The following is a 23,245-nucleotide window of genomic DNA, read 5'->3' as shown; positions in this document are numbered from 1 at the left end:
TGTATATGCCTGATGGACTGCACTTAAATGGTTTGAAGTTTAGGTGCTTGGAGAAAGTGTTGTTCACTGAAAGTTCGGAAGTGCAAAACCAGGGAAACTAGGATATTAGAGGGAAACAATTAAGCATGCGTCCAGCCACTCCTAGGAAAAATGAGTGTGAGTGTAGGAACGACTGTGAGGAAATAGCCACTCCTGGGATAAATAAGTATGAGTGCAGGAATGATTGTGAAGAACTAAGTGCAGTTCCCATTTTTGTATTTTGTGTTGTGTGCTCTGAAGATGCTGGATATAATACCAGCGAAATATTAGCTTTTAAGTTAATAAATAGTTATTTTCTTATCCATCTGTGTTCATATCAAACCGTGAAATCTATTACAAAAATGTCTGACGAACACATAAGCCTATCCACGCAGTTTCCCATGTTTTGAATCTATGAGTAGGTAATAATACAATGTAAGGGTAACTGTGGGTGTAAGGGGATGTTGAAATGCATTTACACGAATGCCTGAAGTATCAGAAATAAAGGAAAGCAGTTTTTAGCATTGGTCAGCTCAACTTTGCCAAAAATTATTGGCATCAGTCAGACCTGGTTGTCAGAGAATGATGTAGTTACAGGGATAGATGTAATGGATGTATTTTCAGAGAAAATAGAGGAAATTGAGTAGGAAGAGGGTATTATTAATGATAGCTGAAGAACTTCAACAAAAATATAATTATTATTATTTAGGCCTCCAAGGAGTCTAAAGATCATCGTGGGCAGTCCTTCCTAGGAAATGCAAGTCTATCAAGACTCATCGTGGGAGATCCCTCCTAGGAAACAGTCTATCATACCACTCATTGGCTGTTCTTGCTCTTGCCACTCTATCAGGCAATGCATTCCATGGTTCAACCATCCTCCATGCAAAGAAACCATTCCTCGCCCTCTTGCTCACAGTTTCCTTTTGTATCTTTTAGGAATGGCCCCTTGTCATCACTCCTTCTCACTGTTCAACCAAGCAAAAGAACTCCCCAGTGTCAACCGTGTAACCACTTCCCAACAGTTTAAAAGCCTCAATCATATCACCTCTTCTTCTATTCACCAAATTCTGTAGTCCACATTTCCTCAGCTGATCCTCATAACTAACATTGTACAGTCCTGAAACTGTCTTTGTTATCTGCCTCTGTACCCTTTCCATAATTAATTTATCCCCTTCAAATCCTGGGGACCAAATCTGAGAATAATAGTGTAAGTGATCTGATGGCAACGGTTCATTTGAGGCTGTCTGATATGAAATAGAGGCTAATAGGACAATATATTGTTGGTTGTTGCTGTACACCTGGGGGGGGGTCCAGAAGAAGATGTGAATGACATGCATCAGCAGATTAGCACAATGAGTGCAGGGCAAGCAATTGTCATGGGAGACTTCAAGAATGGTGATATAGATTGGAAGGAAGAAAGGACACATAGCAAAATGGAAATGGAATTTATGCAATTACTAAAGGATAATGAACTATTTCCGTCAGATTTTTGTGCATTGTATCGGTTATTGGATGGAAAGGATAACGTCAGTGCATGGGTTTAAAAATACTTAAATGAGATATCAGAATATGTCCCAAGAGTTTGAAGAATAAATAGAACAGGAGTGAAATTGATGTGTAATCTAAACAAGCAAGAGATTCATAAGAAAAAGATGTGGAAGGAATATTACGTACATAAGAATAACGTCAGTTACAATAATTATAAGCAGCAGACAAGAAGCATCAGAAGTGTTGTACAGAAAGCTAAGGCAGAGTATGAAAAGAAACTGGCTCTGCAAGTTAAAGACAACTCAAAGGAATTCTATTGTTTATGCTGCAAGTAAAAGAAAGAATGAATTTTAATGAATAACTACTGAATGCAGATGGTATGCTGGTGACTGAGCCAGAAATGATTGTTCAACTAATGAGTCTTTAGTGGAGTAGATAAGAGATGCCAAACAGGCAGGACAGCTAATATCAGGATATCTGAACATAAGGACTGTATCCGGTTCCACCAATACAGCCACTCTGGACTTGCTGAGCATGCTTTGGACACCCACCGCAAAATACGCTAGAAGAAAGCCACTTTATTACACTGCAGCAAGTGCAAATATGAGAGATTATTCTTATAATTAGCCTCAGCTCTATAAAAAAAAAAAAAAAAAAATCCCAAACAAACCTCAACAAATTTGGATACATGAGACTGCCCCAAATATGGGAAGCTTGCATTCTAAGAACATCAGCCCAAGCCAAGACAACCCTTTTTAGCCCACTAGGGGGGGGCACCTTTAGGACTAGGACTGACTTCAGTTGTTTTCTTCAGCCATATTTGCTTAGTGTTAGTGCACGTATGCACATATCATTATGTTGTGATCCCTGAAGATAGTAATATAACTGTATTACTAATTAAAGTTTTTTTATTAACATTCTATTATATATTGTCTTTTCCTAAAATCTGACAGTTACGTATTACCAACATATAAATTTATCTACAAGAGTGTTAATAAATGTAAATCATGTGTTCTGGTGTGATTAGATATCCAATGTTATATCATATTGGTTTGGATGATGCTTAAAGATTTGAAGAGGATAATCAGTTGTTTGCTGATGATGCAAAACTAGGGAAGGAAATAGTTGATAAAGATGATGTAGATATATCACAGGATGATTTAGATAAGGGGTGCTTAAGGGTCAAAGATGTATAACTGAGAGGAGACCTCCACATAGCCTTTAAAGGAATGTGGAGAACCGACCAGGGCTTCTGACCTAATGTCCAATCCTCACCTTCTCGTGGTGCACCCTGTTGGGTATCTACTTGGATACTGAACGAACGAGGATGGGCTGGCAATTTGGGATTTAGCCAACCAAATTGTATTCTTATTGGTTAAACCAAAATAAAAAATGATGGTACAACATGACAAAATTTCATGCCTGCTGGGGCGTCGTCCAGATAAACAAGGCCCCCTTTGATTTTGCCATGGAACCAGGGCAAACAGCGAAAAGTCAGCTACTGGAACAAATCTGAAAACACACCCCAACTCAACATCACCATAGTTAAAAATCGGTACTATCAACATAAGAAGCCTGAATGGCAAAGAAATGGAGCTAGCTGAGGAATTAGATAAGTACCAGATCGACATAATAGGGGTGACTGAAACAAAAAAGATAAAAACTGGTGAGATCTTTCCGGGCAATAAATACAGAATGTTATATTCAGGCAATGACAATCAAGGAAAAGAAGTAGTAGCCATAGTATTCAACACAAAATACGAGGCTAATCTATTTGAATGGCAGGCAATCTCAAGTAGAGTAATGTGGGCAAATATGAGAATGGGCAACTGGACAATGAGACTTATTTGTACCTATGGTCCCACAGAAGGTTCTACTAAGGTAGAAGTGGAGGAATTTTTTGAGGCGTTAGAAAAAGCAACTGAAACAATGAAAAAGGAAAAGTTGGTCCCTGTTGGGGATCTAAATAGCAGAGTAGGAAATGATTGTGAGACATACAAAAATATTTTGGGAAAATTTGGAGAAAAGAGCAAAGCTAATAATAATGGCAAATACCTGTTGGATTTCTGCTCAGGACATGGACTGGTTATTACTAACACCATGTTCCAACATAAAAATATGCACAAATTCACATGGATAGAAGAGGCAAGGAATAAGAAAAGTCTCATGGACTATGTTATTGTTGATAGTGATGTTTTCTCCCTGGTGCAGGACACCAGAATGTACAGAGGATTTGAAATTGGAAGTGATCACTGTTTAGTCTTGAGCAGGATAAAATTGAATTTCATATTGAAAAGAATAACATGTAAGAAAGTTTTAACGCGAATAAAAGTTGAGCAGCTCTCAGATGTGAACGGTAGACTAAAATATACAAATATTATTGAAGAAAAAATGAAAGAGTTTGAGAACAGGAATCCAACCTTGGAGATTCAGTGGCAAGCCTTGAAGAAAGCCCTGATTAATTCATCTAGAGAGGCATGTGGTGAAGTTGTTTGCAAGGATAGAAAAATGAGAACTCCATGGGGGACACAGGAAGTTAAAGAGGCAGTGAAGGAAAAGAAGGAAGCATACCAAAAGTTCCTGGCAAATAAGTCAGCTTGTGCTCTTACAGAATATAGAGACAAATGCAAGAATGCTAAACACAGTGTAAAACTAGGTAAACAAAAGTCATGGGAGAACTTTGGCAAGAATATAGAAAAATATCAAGAAGGTGGCAAAATATTCTGGAGGTTGTTGAAGAAGCTTAGGAATGGAAGAAAGAATGCTGTAAAAGGAGTTAGAGATGATAAAGGTGACATGAAAATGGGAGAAAAAGATATCCTTGAAGTATGGAGTAATTACTTTGAAAAACTGCTAAATGAAACAAGCAGTGATGACAGCACAGTGGTAAAAAACACTTACCAGGCATGCAGTTAGGAATACATATCCATTCCTGAAATAGAAAAAGCCATCAAAGGCTTGAAATGTGAAAAGGCAGCAGGAGTAGATGATATTCGACCAGAAATGCTGAAGTTTGGTGGTATAAGAGTCTTACAGTGGCTGCACTGCGTAGTTCAGAAAGCCTGGACAGAGGCACGAATTCCCGGTGATTGGAGTAGAACTCTCATAGTACCCATATATAAAAAGGGAAATGAAACTGAATGTGAGAATTACAGAGGTATTTCCCTACTGAGTGTTCCTGGCAAGATCTATGCAAGTATACTTGAGAAACGGTTGAGAAGAATTGTGGAAGAAAAGCTTGGTGAAGAACAAGCTGGATTCAGGCCAAATAGAGGCTGTCAGGATCAGATCTTCACTTTACGACCAATAGTCGAGAAAGCAAGGGAATATAATGAAGATCTGTATTTAAGTTTTGTCGATTTGAAAAAGGCATATGACAAGGCGCCAAGAGAGAAGCTATTCAATAAGCTACTGTTATTTGGTGTCAATGTGGCCTTATATCAAGCAATACTTAGTCTTTATTTGAGTTGTAAGTCAGCAGTTAGAATTGAAGGTAGTACAGGAAGATGGTTTATTGTTAAATCTGGTGTGAGACAAGGATGTACATTATTCCCTCTGTTATTCATTATCTATATGGATCACAATATGAAGGAAAGTGGTATTAAACATGGTATCAAAATTGAAGATGTTAATGTCAGCTCTTTACTTTATGTGGATGATGTTATACTTCTAAATAAATCTGCTATAAGTCTGCAAGATTCTCTGACTAAATTGAATAACTGTTGTAATAGATATGGTATGAAGGTCAGCAATAAAAAGACAAAGACAATGAAAGTAGGCAGAATCATTGAAAATGTCAACTGTGTTGTGAATTGGGAACCTGTGGAACAAGTAAAACAGTTCAGCTACTTAGGCACAATTTTTAGTGAAGATGGTAAATTAAATATAGAAATAGATAACAGAATCAGCAAAGCTGGTATGGTAGGAAGTCAATTGAATAAATTCATATGGAATAAGAGAAATTAGTCTGAACACTAAATTAGCTGTATACAAGACAGTGTTCAAACCAGTTTTAACTTATGGATCTGAGAGCTGGGTCAGAAGGAAAACACTTGACCAAAGACCAAAAATATGAGAGTCCTGAGAAAGATTACAGGCGTGAACAGATGGCATCAATGGCAATATCATATTAAAAACGAAGATATTAGGAAAGAACTTGACGTTTTCAGCATCCAGGAATGCGTTAGCAGAGGTAATCTCAGGTGTTATCTCAGGTCACTTAAACAGAATGGTTGAAGAAAGATTAGCAAAACAAGTGTTCTCTGCCAGGTTGGCAGCAAAACGACTCAGAGGAAGACCAAGATATAGGTGGATTGATTACGGTACAAAGTGCCTTAGACGATAGAAATATAGGATCTGATAATGTTGGTGTCTTGACAAGTAACAGACGGATTTGGAGGAAAATTGTAGATAGGAAGTTAGTAATGATGTAGTACTATCATTACTAACTTCCTATCTTCCTAACTTCCTATTTTTTTCATGTAGTACTATCATATCCTGTACACCCGTTGAGGGTATATGGCAGGAATTTGATGATGATTTAGATAAACTGTGTGGGCAAATGATGATGATGGTTGGGAATTCAATGTTGTAAAATGTAAGGAAATGCACTTTGGGATGAAAAGATTGCACATTTTGTATGATATTGATGGTACTAGTTTACAGGAAATTGATGAGGCTAGAGATCTGTTGCGATGGTGGATAGAGATTTGAAATTCAGAGGACATATTTCAAGAGTTGACAAAATAGCTCAGAGGATTACTTGATTGCTGACAAAAACATCAAATGAGTTGCCAGTGGTAGTTGTGAGTGCCCGAATGCTGAATAGGTTTATGGAGATGTATGATAGATATTGTGTTAATGGATTGAGTAAGTTTCCCACGATGAGTCTTTTGACTAATTGTGTACCCATATAAATATTATTGCAAAATGAATGTTTTATTAGGAGACAGATCAGCATATAATATAATTAGCAGGGATCTTATTCAAAGCCAAATAAACAAATGAAATAAATTATTGAACCAAACATATTCTTTAGTTGCCGACACTTTAAAAATTGCAAATTCATCATGCTTGTTCCTCATGTATGTATGGCCTTCCCAATTTACACATATCTGATTGTCTACAATGTCAGTGTTTCTCGCATGTGAATCATCACAGCTTCCTTGTGTGACTTTGACGATTATCACAAGGAAGCTGTTCTCGATACCAAAAGTAGCGATAGCAAATAGGAGCTTCTTGAATATATATGATCTCACACCACGATTTTTTAGCTTTACTTTTAGGAAAAACAGTGCGAGTTATATTTGAGTAAATATGGTAATTTTTTAGCTTTCAAATTCTTAAGTATGGATCATTGGTTAAAGACTGGATTTATAAAACACACAAAAGAGAGCAATATAGCAAATACAAGTAGCTGTAAGCAGCAAAAAAACGTTGGTATTGTATCTGGATCAAATGAAATTGATAAGGGTGTGTCATCTGACATCTTTAGAGATCTAAGAAGAAGATGAAAAGTCTTTCTCAGTATGATATGAATTACTTGAAATGTGGATTTTCATGGATGGAAAATGAAGAGGAACCCTATTCCAAATTTTGTTCTATTAAATATATATATAATATTTTTTGTTTACATGAGCATATAAATTCAAATAAAATAGACATTTACAATGAAATATACTTTATTTATTTATTATTATTTTGATAAGCGGGTACTTGGTAATAATGAAAATTTCAGAAGGGGTACGGATATCTGAAGTTTGAGAAACACTGTACTTTGTCCAGTAGTTGATTGCATTGGTTCTCTACTTACTATTTAGCTAAAAACATTTCAAATATTTCTTTGAAATCTCACTGGCCAAACTGACACTAACATTAAAAACAGTATTGACTTGAAGGAAAAAAATTAAAAATATTTATTTGCTGGACTGATATTATGGTCCATTTTGATGTGGTTTCTCTATTTACAGACATATTTCTCCAAGAAACTTCAATTTTTTCAAGGTGATTTTCCTGAGGAGGATGTTCAATTGTTTAAATTTACCATCCTCCTTTACTGCAAATAGAAGGAACAGCCACATGCAGTCCTATCTTATGTGCTCTTTGGCTGATTGCTTCATGGAGCATCTGGAAAGCCAAATCCAGTTTTCATCAACCTTGTATCTGGCTATATTTTGTTGATTTACAGTCTGGTACCACTCTGAAACAGAATTACTTCAGTTTTTAGACAGAATGAAGTCCTCACACAACCACATCAAGTTGACTATTAAATGTAAATCTGATCTTACTTTCTTGTGGGATACCTTAGTAATCTGTAAATTTACAGGAACTTGTCATGAAAATTGAATTTTCAGTCTACTGGAAACCTTCCTTCACTGGCAGGTATATTCACTCAGACTCATATCATTTTTTACACAACAGATATTACCAAAAATCTTGTACACAGAGAATGTGCAATTTGTTTTTTGGACTCCCTTCTGTCAGAATTAAATAAAATGACTCACTTTATTGTCTAATGGATATACCTAGTCTAGCCATAAATACTGTTACAACTTGAACAGTATATAAACCTTTGATCTATCAGTACATCATGTATAGCTTTCAGCACATACAAACCACATGTATAAAGTGCAAATTGCAGTACAGTGTGTTCAAAATGTCCCCTTTTGTCTTCGTGCATGCCTGAAGTCCGTGAAGCCACATATTGAGTGGCACATACAGCATCCAGCAGAAATGCTGCTACTGCTCGCTCTGGCGATGCTGGGGTGTTGTTTCTATTGGCTACTTTCTCAAGCGCATTCATCTCCAGCCACTGCTGTGTGGTCTTCACCTTGTGTGCAGGGGCTGAGTCCTGTTGGAAGGTCCACTTCTCACCATAAAACAAGGTGTTGTGCAAGAGCCATACCACAGGTTCCATCACAATGTCTTGATACACTTTGGCAGAGGCTTTGACTCCTTTCTCGCAGAAATGCAACTTGGATATCCTCAATGTGTAACCCCATCAAACTATCACTGACATGAGCTGATGACTTCTCTGAATACTTGGTACTATGCCATGTTTTGTGCAACCATCCAGGGCATATGCTCGATCATTGTGGAGGTTAAATGACTCTTCATGGCAAATTTTGTCATCTGTTAAGAGGATATCTCTGTGGCTGTTGTTTGCATACCACCGGAGTGATGCCTTTTGATTTCATTACTCTCTGCCACATAAGTTATGGTGTTAGGAAGTGCCCAGTAGAACAATGATAGGTTCTCCTCCCCAGGTCATCAGTTAGTACATGTGGCATCGTTCTCTACAAAACATTCATCTCTTGTGACATCACTTTCTTGCATTCTTACAGGATTACGGCAGAGCTAGAGTCTCCTTCTCTATCATTATAACTGGTAATAGTCCGATACATAAACATCCTACTGATCCCAAGTGTTTTTAGCATGTTGAAAATACCAGGTGGCTGCATTCCAACCCTGTGAAGTGCTATTACTGTACGGCTCTCATAATCAATCTCCTGGTTTTTTTCCATTTTTCAACCGATCCATTTCCACACATCCCTGCAGGCAATGCAGGGATGTGTGGAAGTTGTAATGGTATTTAATGCAAGACTAAAGAAGCCACCATTCAGAAAATAATTGATAATTATAATCCTTCAGCTAGACTGCAATATGTGAAGAGGATTTCCATACCCTACGTTAAAGGGACTTCTGATACCTTTCCTTGAACCCATTAACAGACAAAACACTCACAACTGACTCTAGCAACCCAGTCCACTCATTCACCACTCTCTCCAAGCAAAAAATCTCCTCACAACCCCTACTGACCACACCTTTATTCAACTTCCAGAGACCCTTTTTCTGGTTCATCTAGCCAATTGTGAAACATTTCTCCTGCATCTATTCTATAAAATCCTTTAAGCAACTTAATGTTTCTATCATATCCTCTCTTTTTCTCTTATCAACCAACTTTTGCAATCCAGAAGTTGGTTGCAATCCTATGTTCATCAACATAGGGAACATTCCACAGGCCACTCACCATCCTGGTCACATGCCTCTGAATCCTCTCCACCACTTTCTTATCTCCAAGAAACCCAGGGGACCAGATTTGAGCACATTAATCCAGATGTGGGCATATCAAGGCCTTATAAAGAGGAATTATTTCCACTAGCCAAGTAATCTTGTGGGCTACCTTAGCAATATGTCCTCTAAACTTTAACTCTCTCTACCACCACCCCTAAATCTCTAGCTTTATCTATTTCCTGGAGTACAATGCCATCAATGTGATACACAACTTGTAATCTATTTATCCCAAAATGCATTACTTTACTTTTCTTGACATTAAACTGACACCCATTAACTTTTGCCCATGCTAACAACCTATTTAAATCATTCTGCAAGCTCTCTACAAGGCCTTGATTAATTATTATTTTATCTAATTTCACATCATCAGACTGAATATTTCCTTTCAGGTTATTTCTTATATCATTTATATACAAATCAAACAGCAATAGCACCAAACCTCACGGCACACCATAGTCTCTTGTGTTTTTGCCTCAATTCTGCCTCTCCATATACCACTTTTTGATATCTGCCCAGCAGCCACCCTCTTATTCACTTAACTAGCCATCCCCATTTGTTCTAATTCGTGTAACAGTGTTCCATGTTGTATCCTGTCAAATGTCTTTGCAAAATCATCGAGTAGCCATTTCCTTTATCCAGTATAGATAAAGCTCTTTGGTCAGAAAGACCTGGGTTTGATTCCCATCAGTGAATCGAACTTTATCTGGTCTCTTTCGACTAAAGGTGAGTTAGCCATACCAAGGTAAGGAGTTTTATTCACCCACATACTCTGGTTTTTCATCCTCCAGAGCAGGCAAACTGGCCCATGAACACATCCATCTACAGACATAGGACACACTGTGGCCATACCACCTTATATTATCTCTGCTGACACATTCTTGAATGCTAACAATTTCAGGTTCCTTTCTAATATCTTCATTTTGAATATCTTTCTGCATTTAATGCCATCTTTTCACTCCCCTAATTTTTCTCAGAACTCTCAATCTGTAGTTGCTAGTCTTTGATCAGTTGCTTTATTTCTAACCTAACTCTCAGTTCCATAACTTAAAACCAGTGTGAATGCTGTTTAGTATACTGCTAGTTTAATGGTTTGGTAATTGCTTTTATTCCATATAAATCTATTCAACTGGTCTCCTACCATACCAGCTTTGTTTATTCTTTTCTCTCTATTTCTGCATTTAATTTGCCAGGCTCATTAAAAAAAAATTGTGCCTAAATATCTGAAATATTTTACTTGTTTAATATTTGAATTTCATTCATTCAATTAAATTAATTCAAATTTAATATTTGAATTAATATTTTGAATATGGTACTCATTTCTTTTGCTCTCTGTAACATGATGCTCAATTGCTATAGTGAACAAAATATATAGGAGTTGTAAATAAATTGATTTCCTTTACATGGGTTAAACTGTTTTAGAAGTATCATTATTCATATCATTCATCTTTGTTTTGACTAAATTATGCATTGCTGTTACAAGTTATTCTATTCAAGGAATGTTTGGCAATGTCTTTACTGATTTTTGCTAAAGATGCTATTGTCTTCATGGATTTCTTAAGGCACTGTCATTTGCTGAAAGTTTATTTTTCACTTGGTTAGACTATAATAAATTTAGTTTAATCCTTTATCCAAGTGTGAGCAAACAAAGTTTGCGCCTGAAAATATCTTCACGATTGGTAAGGTAGTACAACACCAAGCAACTCGTAGCAGAGGTGGACCAAGCTAACTAGCGACCTTTATTGAGGTCTCTTCAGTGGGTCTCTTCTGCCTGGTATCTCCACTTCTGGGCCTGGCTCCCACTGAAGAGACCTCAATAAAGGTCGAAACTAGTTTCTGAGTAGTGGCCCTTCCCTTAATGCATAACATTATGCATATCTGCAAGGAGATGTGTTTTGCATTATGGGAGCTGCTGAGATAGGAGTGATGTTAGCTTGGTCCACCTCTGCTAAGAGTTGCCCGGTGTTGTACCCTTACCCCAATCCTGAAGATATTTTCAGGTGCAAAATTTGTTTGCTCACACTTGGATAAAGGATTAAACTAAATTTATTACATTACTGTCACTCGCTCTTTTCATGATGTTTCCATTAGCTCTTTTCAGGTGTTTTTGTACCTGTGTGTGTACATGCTGTGCAGCATTTAAGTTTCTTACACTTATGTACTATTTTTCTGTACCATTTTTTTTCTAATTTACAGATTATTATTGCAAGACACCTCCATGGGATCAGAGACTCATTGAAAGAGGCCATGTATTCACACATAATGTTGAACTTTCTGTTGAACTCGTTCACTATGTCTGTGCTCACTGTCTCCAAAGGCAAGCCATTCCAGTCATGCACCGCTCTGTGAGAGAAAAATCTAGCCCTTACCCCCTTTCTTGACTGCATTCATTTTCATTCTTCCACCGATGCTTTCTTGTTGTTTCCCCACCCTCCATGAAATGAAAAAGTCATCTGCTGGTATTCTGTATGACCCATTTAATCTGCAATCCAGAGATTCTCAGTCTGTTCTCTTAATCTACATTCCACAGTTCCATTATCATTAACACTCTCCTTTGCATCTTCTCCACTATATCTCCATCACCTTAGAAACTAGGAGACCAGATCTTTGCACAGTAGTCTAGATGAGATCATATTAAAACTTTGTAAAGAAGCAAAATGACTTCATTATTCTTATATGTCAATCTTTGCTTCTGAGTTATGTTCATAATCTTTGCTGTATGGTCCTTGAAGTTCAACTTTATATTTACTGAAACCATCATAATTCTGCCATTATATTTCTGTTGTATATCTCATTATGCTAAAGTGAGGAATGTTACATTAGCTAACATAACTGATAGCAATTTTCATATGCTCAAAATTCCAGTTTATTGAAGTCATTTTTTAAATTCTGCATGTTGCTGCATTCCTGATTATGTGTTATCTTTTCATCACCAGCAAATAACTACATATCTCTTCTTAAATCCTTCCCAATGTCATTAATGTAAAGATAGAATAACAGTGAACCAAGGACTGATTCCTGGTGGTGCATTACTGGTCACCTTAAATCTTACATCACCATATACTACTTTTTTGATATCCCGATATTTTATAATCTAGTCCCATATCCTCCAACTTATGCAGCAGCCTTCTATGCTGTTAACCCTGTAAAAAGCTTTAGCAAAGTCCAAAAGTATCATGGTGTATCTGTTCCCCTTGTCTAATTCACCAATGAGCAAGTTACTCAAACATGTCCTTCCCTCAGTAAACCCAGTGCTGTTCATCACAAAGTAGAGATTCTGTGTCAACCCATTTCTCTATGTGATCTCTTACCTACTTTTCCAAAATATTCGCTGCATTCCAGATACTGATAGGTCAATCAACACACAATAATTCTACTGTTTACACGGATTATTATCCCCAGACCTCCATGGAGGCAGATGCATTGTGGGTGGTTCCTACATCATACACACAGTTCATCATACCATGCCTTAAATACATTCACTTCTCTGCAGACACATCTCAGGGAATTCATTTCAATCATTCACCACTCTCCATGCAAAAAAATGTTCTCACTGGTTTGCTCATACCCTTCTTATACAGCTTCTGATGATCTCTTGTTGTCCCAGAATTCTATGAAAAACCTCTTCAACATAATTAAGAACCTTTACCAATTTCTCTTATCCACTAAACTCACTCTGTAAATTTCATTTTCTCAATCTTTTTTCATACTTAACATTCCAGAGACCAGAAACCACCTTAATCAATTGCCTCTGGACCCTTTTCTCCTATCTCTTAATTCTTTTGAAAACCAGGTAACTAAATCTGTGTACTGTAATCCATATGTAGCCTAATCAAGTCCTTATACAGTGGAACCAGCATCTCATGATGGAAGCTTAATGGATTGTATACAGCACTCAGAAAGGATTGAAACAGAATTTAATGCTTCCTATATTTCATCTCAGTCACTGAGACATCTTCAGGGATTACAAGAAAACTAATGTAATATCCACACAATACTAAGACCAACCACATGGGTGACTAAAGTCCTATCTAGGTGGAGCGCCCTCTAAGGGCGGTTGTAGATGGCCTGGAATGTAAGGAGAGATCTCTGATAAGTGTTTCCCAAATCTTAGGAAGCTTAATGCAACCGTATTTATTAAGATTTTGTTGATTTCTGAGAGCTGTTGCTGATTCTAAAAATAGCCTCTCTTTTTTGAATTTGCTGTGGTGGAGCATGGTGGTTTTTTTTCCATGAGATCCTGTGGGTTGTATCCAAGACATGATCAGCCAGGCCTGACTGACCATAAGTCATGGTTGCAGATGTATGACTTGTGTTCTTCCTGGCATTTGGTTACTGATCTGCCTGTCTGTCCAAAGTATGCTAGCTTACAGGAACAGGGTACTTTATAAACTCCAGGCACTGAGAGGAGGGAGGGAGCTGATCTTTAGTAGAACAGATAAGGGTAGCAAGTTTGCTGTGGGGCTTAAATGCTATGTGTAGGTTGTACTTTTTTAAAATCTTGGCTATTTTTTTCAATGTGCCATGGCAGGGTATGGTGATGGCATTTCTAAACTCTTTCTGAAGAGAAGACCGGGGAATGGGGGTGGGGGGAGGGACTGATTTTTTTTTAATACTGTGATCGCCGTAGCCATTGGAGAGGAAAGCGTTGTGTATGTGGTCAAGCTCAGTTGTAAGGGCGGTTCCACTGGAAAACAAAGATTGTGGGCTCTCTTGGTTAGAGTTTCAATAATGCCATATTGTTGAGGGGGTGGTGGTGGGAGAGTTTGTTAATATATCTGCCTGTGTGTGTAGGTTTTCTATATACAGTAAAGGAAAGTATGCCGTTAGGAAGGCGTGTAACTAAGGTGTCTTCCTGGCCTCCTGACATTACGAAAAAACTCAAACCTTTCTGTTCCCATTCCTCCTCCGAATATACGGTTTACCAAAAATCCACAAACCCGATTCCCCACTAAGACCTATAGTAGATGCCACCAATGCACCTTGTTACAAACTGTCAAAACAGCTGGCCAACTCTCTGATCACCCTCACTGGACTTTCCAACTCCTATTTAAAAAAACTCTACCCATTTTAAAACCCTAATAGAAAATCTAACCTTAAATAACACAGACCTATTGATAAGCTTTGACATCTCCTCATTGCTTACCAATATTCCCTTAATTGATATCTTAACACCCTTAGAAAACGTTTTTCCTTCTGACACCTTAGCTCTCTTTTCCTTTGCCATCAATTTTGGTTATTTTTCTTGGAAGAACAAAATCTACAAGCAGATAGAGGGAACTGCCATGGGTTCCCCTCTCTCACCCCCCCCCTTGCCAATTTTTATATGGAAGATTTTGAAAAACGAGCTATAGACTCTCCTCTCAAACCTTCTATCTGGCTAAGATATGTAGATGATGTTCTCTATTTGGCCTCATGGCCCTGACACATTAGATCCCTTCCCCAGTCACTTCAACAGCCTACATCCAAGAATCCAGTTTACGATGGAAAAGGAAAAAAAATTGTTTACCCTTCCTAGACACCTTAGTTACATGCCTTCCTAACGGTACACTTTCCTTCACTGTATATAGAAAACCTACACACACAGGCAGATACATTCACAAACTCTCCCACCACCACCACCACCCCTCTCAACAATATGGCATTATTAAAACTCTAACCAAGAGAGCCCACATTCTTTGTTCCAGTGGAACCGCCTTTACAACTGAGCTTGACCACATACACAACACTTTCCTCTCCAATGGCTACGGCGATCACAGTATTAAAAAAAATCAGTCCCTCCCCCCCCATTCCCTGGTCTTCTCTTCAGAAAGAGTTTAGAAATGCCATCACCATACCCTGCATCCATGGCACATTGGAAAAAATAGCTAAGATTTTAAAAAAGTACAACCTACACACAGCATTTAAGCCCCACAACAAACTTGCTACCCTTATCTGTTCTACTAAAGATCAGCTCCCTCCCTCCTCTCAGTGCCTGGAGTTTATAAAGTACCCTGTTCCTGCAAGTTGGCATACTTTGGACAGACAGGCAGATTAGCAGCCATCTGCCTGTCTGTCTGTCATTGAAGAACACAAGTCATACATCTGCAACCACGACTATGGTCAGTCAGGCCTGGCTGACCATGTCTTGGATACAACCCACAGGATCTCATGGAAAAAAAAACCACCATGCTTCACCATAGCAAATTCAAAAAAGAGAGGCCATTTTTAGAATCAGCAGCAGCTCTCAGAAATCAACCAAATCTTAATAAATATGGTTGCATTAAGCTTCCTAAGATTTGGGAAACACTTATCATCAGAGATCCCTCCTTACATTCAAGGCCATCTACAACTGCCCTTAGAGGGCGCTCCACCTAGATGGGACTTTAGTCACCCACGTGGTTGGGCTTAGTATTGTGTGGTATTTGCGTAGATGTTACATTAGTTTTTTTGTAATCCTTGCAAATGTTTCAGTGACTGAGACGAAATATAGGAAGTATTAAATTCTGTTTTAATCCTTTGAGTGCTGTATACAATCCATTAAGCCTCCAACATGATGTCCTCACAGCACTTAAGCCTCTATACACGGAACCAGAATCTCCTTATTTCTGCAAGTCCGTGTCTTCTGCATCATTGTCAGAATTAATCGTTTGCCTCTAAATTTTAAATCCCTATCCACCATCACACTCAAATCTCTTATTTCCTCCATCTCCTTGAATATATCCTTACCAAGTGTGTACACTACATACCATTCTTGATTTCCAAATTTTTAAACCTTACACTTTGCAATTTTGAACTGGTAATTTCACTCTTTTGCTCATTCATTCTGTCTTAAAGCCTCCAACTTTAAACCTTGTACACCACATCTGCACTACTTCTCGTATTTCAATATTCGGGGAAATTTTATTTTTGCATATTCTGTGACGTTTGTAATTTTAATGTATAAAAATGTCACTGTGACTCGTTAGGGGTTGAAGGTACTGCAGTTTATGTTGGGTATAAATTGTATACTATGTGTCGCTATTTATAGAGGCCTAGTTCCTTTCCAAATGAACACCATATTTTTGTTTCCATATATTTCTCCTAGTACCTTTTTTATATATGCTAATAGCGTACTATTATAAATATAATAAATTTAGTTTAATCCTTTATCCAAGTGTGAGCAAACAAAGTTTGTGCCTGAAAATATCTTCAGGACTGGGGTAAGGTGGTACAACACCAGGGCACTCCTTACAAAGGTGGAGCAAGCTACCAACACTCCTATCTCAGTATCTCCCATAATGCAAAACACATCTCCTTGTGGATATGTCTAATGTTATGCATTAAGGGAAGGGCCACAACCCAGACTAGTTTCGACCTTTATTGAGGTCTCTTCAGTGGGAGCCAGGTTCATCATCATTTATTCTCTTTTATGAATAGGGAAATATATACAGAAATATTCATATAACAAAAACTCAGAGATAGTCTATTAAATGAAAGTGAGCCAGGTTACTCTGCTTTGTGTCAAATAGTAAATGTCAGATGGTTCATGAGCCTTGTCTTCAAAAACAAGTTTTATGTATTGCCAAAATTTCTTGTGCTTTCTTGGTCTTTCTCTTCCTCTTTGTCTATTTATTAGTTAGCCTATAGAGAGCAAGAGCTCTAAACACTAAATGTAGATGGAGGTGGATGTCTAAGTTGGCGTTCCAACTATTTTAGTTCTATTTTGAATTGTTTCTGTTAGTCATCTTTTCTGGCTTTCTTCAAAAATTGCCTATTAAGAATATAATCTTGCCATATATATATTCTAGTATTGTTCGAAGTCCCAAAACTGTTGATGATATTAGTTGCTCATTGTATTGTGATGTTCCAAGTCTGGGCATCATATGTTAGGCTTAATTGGTGGTTTTGCAAAAATGAATTTTGATATTTGTGATGATGAGATTGGATTTCCAGATATTAGTTAGACTTTTATGGAAATGAAGAGCTTTGTGTTTTCTTTTCACTATGTCAGAGTATTAATGTAGGACCCAAGGTATTGGAAATGGTCATTTAACCTAATATTTTTATTTTTCTGTTTTGTTCTTTAGGACTTTAGCTTTATTGCTATTGACTGCCAACCCAATCAATTATGAGATTAAAGAGAAATATTAGTAATGTTTTATTATTTTATCTTTAAGACCTTCATACAGTCAAGATCATGAGAGGTTCACATTTCCCTATCAAACTGGACTTTAAAACTCATTCACTGGAATGTAACTACTCTCAATTTGGAAGATCTGCTTCTTCCTCTCTCACTTCACATCCTTTTTATAAAGCTTCTAGAGATGATTTCTTGTTCTGCCTCAGTCCTCTCTCATTTTTCTGAAAAATCTCTTCCCCATTAATCTGATAACACTCCCTTATCAACTTTTGTCTCAATTCTTATTCCCTTTTTCCTATCCACAAGCCTCTGCAAATTGCATTTCTTTATTCTTGCTTTATAGAAGCATTCCAGAGAGACCAAAACCACTTTAGTTGATCATCTCTGGATCCTTTTCAGTATATCTCAATTTTCTTGAAAACCAGGGGACCAAATCTTCACTCATTAATCCAGTGCAGCCTTATACAAGAGAATGTCTTTGCTTCTACGTGTCAGCGTCCTCAACATCATTGTCGTACTCTGTTGCAATCTTGTTTATTGATACTAACATAATTCATTGACATGATGAGCTTACTATATATGTAAAGAAAAATAAAGTATTTGATATAAGCCATATATTTCATGATGAGCATTTCATTATGAGAACGAACATACAAAAAGAATGGACAGTTGTATGATTTTTAAAATAAATTTTATATTTTATTTCATTTTTAAATTAAAAATGAAATAAAATATAATATTTGCATAAAAATTGTGTAATGATTACAACATATCAATTAATAGATTATTTGCATCAAGTGAATATAAAAAGTGTACTTAATTTCTCATATGCCACCTGCTCACTCACTCACTTCACAGTTGTAATATTTTCCTCGCATTATTATATTATAATGATTTAATGGACTTGACACCACACAGAGGAATAGAGTAACTCTTTAACATTTGTATTTTGCATTTTCAAGATTTAGCAGTCATAGTATGCAATAAACGAATGAGTATAGACACAAAATGCTCTGGCAACCTGATTCTACTCTCTGGATACAACCACAGATCCAAGACTCTCAGCTGGCAATGTGCCAAGAAGAGTCAAATCATGTTGAAGGGGAGAAAGAAATAAAGTGATGTACAAATTCGTTACCAACATGCGAAATGTGTTTTATACATAAATTTTCAAATTGTTGTACAAGCAAAATAGTTACCACTTTAAAAAATAGAATGTTTATAAAAGAAGAGCTAATTTTCCAACGTATAATAATAAACACTCATCCCACGAAACGCATTGATTATCCTATTATCGGAATGGATTCGCCTTCTTCTGACATGCGCAGAAGTGTCGAGTGGTCTCGTACATCTGGTCGCACAGTATGTTGTTTTGCTGTTTTTTTGACATAACACAACAGACTTCTAAACCTCTGGCAGTTTTTTTTTTTTTTTTCTTGTTGAATTTATTTAGCTTTCTTCCATCTCACTATGTGAAAAGTTTAGAGCACATGGCATGCTAACTAGCTCATAACTGCTTTTCCCATTTTCCCATACTTGTTCATAAATGTGTATTTTGGCATTCTTTTTGTTCAGTTTGTTCAGTTGCTACGCTTTCAGATTGCCAGTTGAGTTTTTATTGGTAGGGGATCCTGTGTACTCCTGTTGCTGATAACTGTTGTATCATATCTTATGGAGAGAGGATTAGAATTTATAAACAATTTTGAATAATTGTTTATAAATTAAACTATAATGTAAAAAAGTTTGTATGTTGCTATTTTTGTTTTTTTTGTAGCGTCCCAAATGTAAGGAATTGTTTCTCAGGAGAAGTCTGCAGGTTCTCTGATAATCTACCTGAGTCTTCTTTTTTTTTTTTTTTAAGTAAATTATAATACCAGAATAAACTCACGTAAAATATTCTTTTATTAGTATAATTTTCGCCTAAGTATCAAAGGCATCTTCAGTACATGTAAAAAGCTAATTAAACAATAACTGACTTCCAAAAGGCACAACCTAAGTAGCTAATGTAAGATAACTGAAACAGGTCATTAAATTTCCTAACATATTAAAAAAAAAAAAATTATACATACATCTTCAAGGCCCAACTTTCCTAATTGGGTTGTGGGGGCAACAGCTGCAAGAGGAACTTCCAATGGTCACGATCCCCTGCCACCAATCTCAGGTGTTCTGGTGGGATTCCCAAACGTGTCCACCCAAGGTTTTGGATATAATCTATCCAGCGAGTCCTTGGCCTTCCACCTTGGCAAAGAGGGCCTGCTGAGGGAGCCTCTTGTGGCATTCTGATCTGGTGCCCGTACCAAAGTAAATGTGATCTCTCAACACGGAGAAGCAGCGGTTGAGTATTGAGGGTTTCCCGAATTGCAGAGCTTCTGACTCTGTCTAGTCTTGTCAGCCCTGCAACCCCTCAAAGGATTCGTGTCCGCATTCTTTCGGTCATTACCCAACTCTCATGACCATAGTGAGGATGGGGACATAGACTTTATTGAAGACAGCCAGCTTTGCCTTCTGGCTTCACTCCCGCTTCAGTACTACCGAACTGCCAAGCTCCCACAATTATTGAGCTTGCTAAGCCAATTCGGGTATCTAGCTCTACATCCCGCTTTCCATCATTCGTGAATATGGACCCAAGGTATTTAAACTTCTCCACCTGTCTCATTGGGACTCCACATACATTTAGAGTGCACTGGGATGGTTGTCTTGAGACCACAAATGTTTCAGTTTTGGCCACACTGATCTTCATTCTGCCGTCTGCACAAACAGCTACAAACCTATCCAGGGTCTGCTGGAGGTCATATGTGGAAGAGCTAAGCAGAACTAGGTCATCTGCAAAAAGCAGATGTCCAGTGCTACATGTTCCAATTCTGACACACTCACTGCCTTGACTGTGCCTATCAATCCAGTCCATAAATATTATGAAAAGGAGGGGTGACAGAACACACCCTTGGTGGAGGCCAACAGAGACTGTGAAAGGTACAAACTTTGTGCTGTTTACCCTGACACAAAACTTTGGGCATTCATACAGGGACTTGATGGCAGCTAATAGTTGGCCATCCACTCCATACTCTTGTACTACTTGCCAAAGCTTATCCCAAGGAACCCGGTCATATGCCTTCTCCAAGTCCACAAAACATGTGTAGACATTCTTGGCATATTCTCAAGATTTCTCAAAGACTTGCCTTAAAGTGAAGATTTGGTCAGTTGTGCTTTTACCAGGACGAAAGCCACATTGTTCTTCCTGGAACTTTGACTCAACTATATTCCTGCACCATCTTTTCAAGCACTTAGCATACACTTTCCCAGGCAGGCTGAGCAGAGAGATGCCACGATAGTTACTGCAATCCTTCTGGTCTCCCTTCTTAAAGACTGGTATTATTATGCCTGTCTGCCATTGCTTTGGTGCTCGCCCAGATATCCAAGCAGCCTGACACACTCGAGTCAGCCAGAGAACACTGTCTCGATTTGAGGCTTTTAGCATTTCAGGCCGAATTTCATCATTGCCAGCAGCCTTGCCCGATTTTAGTGATTTTATTGCTAAATGGACCTCTTCTGCTGTGAGACTAGTCATTGCCCTGATCTACACCTCTTGGATGTCCACAACTGCTGGGCCACCCAGGTTAAGAAGGCTCTCAAAGTATTCCCTCCATCTGTGGAGGATATCCTTCTCAGTTGTTAAAAGTGCACCATCAGAGGCCTTAATTGCCCTTGCTGTGCACGATTTCCTTCCTCGAAGGCGGCAGATGGTCTGCCAGAATACTTTGTTTGCATTTGCATAGGATGAGTCTAATTTTTCTCCAAAGGATTTCCAAGCCTTCTGCTTTGCTGTCTTTACTGCCTCAGCAGCAGCTTTTAATGCCTCAGCATACTGCAAATGCATCTCAGGTGACTTGACTCTAAGCCATGTTAGGTAGGACTCCTTTTTTGCCTGGACAGTTTTTTGGACTTCTTGGTTCCACCAAGGTGTCCTTTTCTCATTGTCTGTTGCCACGCCTAGCTGCTTTCTGCCACACCATGAGAGTGCAGAGGCAGTGATGGCTGTTCTGAACAGCTTCCACTCCTCCTCAACATCTGCACTTTGAACCTGGAGGAAATGTCGTCTGCAAAATTCTTCCTCACAGCCTCATTTTCCAATGTCTCCTATTTCATGCGGTATAGCTGCTTAGGCCTACCAGCGTTGATGGTAGCATCTGGTTTCTGAAGCCGTAGAGTGCACACAACAAGGTGGTGGTCAGTTGACAGTTCTGCCCCTCTTCTCACATGAACGTCCAACACTGAGGAAAATAGGTCTGCTGAGACTATAAAAGAAGTCAATCAGAGACCTTTGTTCTAGTGTATCCCTGTACCAGGTATACTTATGGACTTCTTGGTGCTGGAAGAAGGTATTCATTATGGACAAGCTGTTAGTACAGCAGAAGTCCAATAATTTCAACCCATTCGTGTTAAGGTCAGGGGCGCTGTTCCTCCTCCCCCCTCCATGTCTGGTCATCTGTTCCAACATGTGCATTGAAGTCACCCATTAGCAGGACTGATTCCACGTTTGCCACCCTGTCAAAAGCAGCATCCACTTCCTCTAGGAAGGCAGAGTATTCTGACTCCAGATTAGGTGCATAGGCTTGCACCACAGCCAAATCATGGTTTTTCATCTGAAGTCTTAAGACACATACCCGTTCCCCCCAATGGGATCCATTCAGCAACACAGTCTGACAGCTGAGGGCTTGTGAGTATCCCCACACCCGCCTGAGCAGACATTGTTGGGCTCACACCAGAGTAGTAGAGCTTCCACCCCTTATCCAGGTCGACAGTTCCAGAGCCTCTCCTCTTGGTCCAAGAAAGCCCGACTAAGTCTAGCCGGTAGCACTTGGCTTCCTCAACCAGTTCCCAACTCCTTCCCTGTCAGAGAAAAGATGTTCCAGTTGCCTAAAGCCATAGTCTGGTACCATTGTCGTTGCCATTTCCGTCCTTTTTGCAGAAAAAAAAATTATACAATTAAATAAAATAAAGTTAGCACTTTTTAAATCAGCTAATCTTTCCTATTTCCCACAAAGGAGATAGACATAAACCATTGGATCTATTTAAGTTAGGAGAGTAAAGTAAAGTTTGTTTTCTTTATAAAGCCGTTCCATGAGGAACTGACTTTTGTGAAGGATTCTTGCCTTGTTCTAAAAGAATTCTATGTCTAGTGTTGATCGCATGCTCGGAAAGTCCTTCACCAAAGTTCCTCATGGAACGGCTTTATAAAGAAACATGAAACTTTGCTTCACTCTCCTGACTTACAGATCCGATTGTCTTTGCCTATCCCTGTTGTGGGAAATAGTATTTTTTTAAATCAGTTAATATTTTCTAACTTTATTTTATTTAATTGTGTGTGTGTGTGTGTGTGTGTGTTTTAATAAGTTAAGAAATTTAATGACCTTTTTTAGTTATCATATATTAGCTACTTAGGTGGTGCCTTTTGGAATTGTCAATTATTGTTCAATTAGCTTTTTACATGTACTGAAGACACCTTTGATGCTTAGGCAAAAATTTTACTAATAAAAGAATATTTGATGAGTTTATTCCAGTATTATAATG

The 23,245-nt window shown here is 38.1% G+C and overlaps 1 protein-coding gene across 2 annotated transcripts in view; it reads left to right on the top strand.

Moving 5' to 3' along the window:
* The window catches only part of Unc50 (Unc50 RNA binding protein), a 130,018-nt gene that overhangs the window by 6,000 nt on the left and 100,773 nt on the right, over positions 1-23,245 (top strand). The window lies entirely within an intron of this gene.

This window comes from Typopeltis vanoorti, chromosome 8 (genome assembly GCF_054136105.1).
Source record: "Typopeltis vanoorti isolate ZY-2024b chromosome 8, IOZ_Tvanoo_1.0, whole genome shotgun sequence".
Classification (NCBI taxonomy): domain Eukaryota; kingdom Metazoa; phylum Arthropoda; class Arachnida; order Uropygi; family Thelyphonidae; genus Typopeltis; species Typopeltis vanoorti.
Note: the sequence above shows the minus strand (reverse complement) of the source record. Positions and strands in the feature narration are given on the sequence as shown.